We start from the raw sequence: 2,765 nt of genomic DNA, 5'->3' as shown, positions 1-2,765 counted from the left end.
AGGCTTCTGATGCGAGTTTCTATTGTATTTGAGAGTTTTGCAAGTGCGGGAGTGTGTTTCTTTCAAACTGAGTATCTTTACATCGTTTCCGTATCTTTACTATTCCAATTGTGTATCTTTTCATTGCTCGTTTGAGTATCTTTCTGTAAGGCTTTCTGATGCGAGTTTCTATTGAATTTGAGAGTTTTGCAAGTGTGGTAGTGTGTTTCTTTCAAACTGAGTATCTTTACATCGTTTGCGTATCTTTACTATTCCAATTGTGTATCTTTACATCGTTTGCTTATCTTTACTATTCCAATTGTGTATCTTTTCATTTCTCGTTTGAGTATCTTTCTGTAAGGCTTTCTGATGCGAGTTTCTATTGAATTTGAGAGTTTTGCAAGTGTGGGAGTGTGTTTCTTTCAAACTGAGTATCTTTACATCGTTTGCGTATCTTTACTATTCCAATTGTGTATCTTTACATCGTTTGCGTATCTTTACTATTCCAATTGTGTATCTTTTCATTTCTCGTTTGAGTATCTTTCTGTAAGGCTTTCTGATGCGAGTTTCTATTGAATTTGAGAGTTTTGCAAGTGTGGGAGTGTGTTTCTTTCAAACTGAGTATCTTTACATCGTTTGCGTATCTTTACTATTCCAATTGTGTATCTTTTCATTGCTCGTTTGAGTATCTTTCTGTAAGGCTTTCTGATGCGAGTTTCTATTGAATTTGAAAGTTTTGCAAGTGTGGGAGTGTGTTTCTTTCAAACTGAGTATCTTTACATCGTTTGCGTATCTTTACTATTCCAATTGTGTATCTTTACATTGTTTGAGTATCTTTACTATTCCAATTGTGTATCTTTTCATTTCTCGTTTGAGTATCTTTCTGTAAGGCTTCTGATGCGAGTTTCTATTGTATTTGAGAGTTTTGCAAGTGTAGGAGTGTGTTTCTTTCAAACTGAGTATCTTTACATCGTTTGCGTATCTTTACTATTCCAATTGTGTATCTTTTCATTTCTCGTTTGAGTATCTTTCTGTAAGGCTTCTGATGCGAGTTTCTATTATATTTGAGAGTTTTGCAAGTGTGGGAGTGTGTTTCTTTCAAACTGAGTATCTTTACATAGTTTGCGTATCTTTACTATTCCAATTGTGTATCTTTACATCGTTTGCGTATCTTTACTATTCCAATTGTGTAACTTTTCATTGCTCGTTTGAGTATCTTTCTGTAAGGCTTTCTGATGCGAGTTTCTATTGAATTTGAAAGTTTTGCAAGTGTGGGAGTGTGTTTCTTTCAAACTGAGTATCTTTACATCGTTTGCGTATCTTTACTATTCCAATTGTGTATCTTTACATCGTTTGCGTATCATTACTATTCCAATTGTGTATCTTTTCATTTCTCGTTTGAGTATCTTTCTGTAAGGCTTTCTGATGCGAGTTTCTATTGAATTTGAGAGTTTTGCAAGTGTGGGAGTGTGTTTCTTTCAAACTGAGTATCTTTACATCGTTTGCGTAACTTTACTATTCCAATTGTGTATCTTTACATTGTTTGCGTATCTTTTACTATTCCGATTGTGTATCCTTTCATTTCTCGTTTGAGTATGTTTCTGTAAGGCTTCTGATGCGAGTTTCTATTGTATTTGAGAGTTTTGCAAGTGTGGGAGTGTGTTTCTTTCAAACTGAGTATCTTTACATCGTTTGCGTATCATTACTATTCCAATTGTTTATCTTTTCATTTCTCGTTTGAGTATCTTTCTGTAAGGCTTCTGATGCGAGTTTCTATTGTATTTGAGAGTTTTACAAGTGTGGGAGTGTGTTTCTTTCAAACTGAGTATCTTTACATCGTTTGCGTATCTTTACTATTCCAATTGTGTATGTTTTCATTTCTCGTTTGAGTATCTTTCTGTAAGGCTTCTGATGCGAGTTTCTATTATATTTGAGAGTTTTGCAAGTGTGGGAGTGTGTTTCTTTCAAACTGAGTATCTTTACATAGTTTGCGTATCTTTACTATTCCAATTGTGTATCTTTACATCGTTTGCGTATCTTTACTATTCCAATTGTGTAACTTTTCATTGCTCGTTTGAGTATCTTTCTGTAAGGCTTTCTGATGCGAGTTTCTATTGAATTTGAAAGTTTTGCAAGTGTGGGAGTGTGTTTCTTTCAAACTGAGTATCTTTACATAGTTTGCGTATCTTTACTATTCCAATTGTGTATCTTTACATCGTTTGCGTATCTTTACTATTCCAATTGTGTATCTTTTCATTTCTCGTTTGAGTATCTTTCTGTAAGGCTTTCTGATGCGAGTTTCTATTGAATTTGAGAGTTTTGCAAGTGTGGGAGTGTGTTTCTTTCAAACTGAGTATCTTTACATCGTTTGCGTAACTTTACTATTCCAATTGTGTATCTTTACATTGTTTGCGTATCTTTTACTATTCCGATTGTGTATCCTTTCATTTCTCGTTTGAGTATGTTTCTGTAAGGCTTCTGATGCGAGTTTCTATTGTATTTGAGAGTTTTGCAAGTGTGGGAGTGTGTTTCTTTCAAACTGAGTATCTTTACATCGTTTGCGTATCATTACTATTCCAATTGTTTATCTTTTCATTTCTCGTTTGAGTATCTTTCTGTAAGGCTTCTGATGCGAGTTTCTATTGTATTTGAGAGTTTTGCAAGTGTGGGAGTGTGTTTCTTTCAAACTGAGTATCTTTACATCGTTTGCGTATCTTTACTATTCCAATTGTGTATCTTTTCATTTCTCGTTTGAGTATCTTTCTGTAAGGCTTCTGATGCGAGTT

The sequence above is a fragment of the Argentina anserina genome, unplaced genomic scaffold, assembly GCF_933775445.1.
Source record: "Argentina anserina unplaced genomic scaffold, drPotAnse1.1, whole genome shotgun sequence".
Classification (NCBI taxonomy): Eukaryota; Viridiplantae; Streptophyta; class Magnoliopsida; order Rosales; family Rosaceae; genus Argentina; species Argentina anserina.
Note: the sequence above shows the minus strand (reverse complement) of the source record.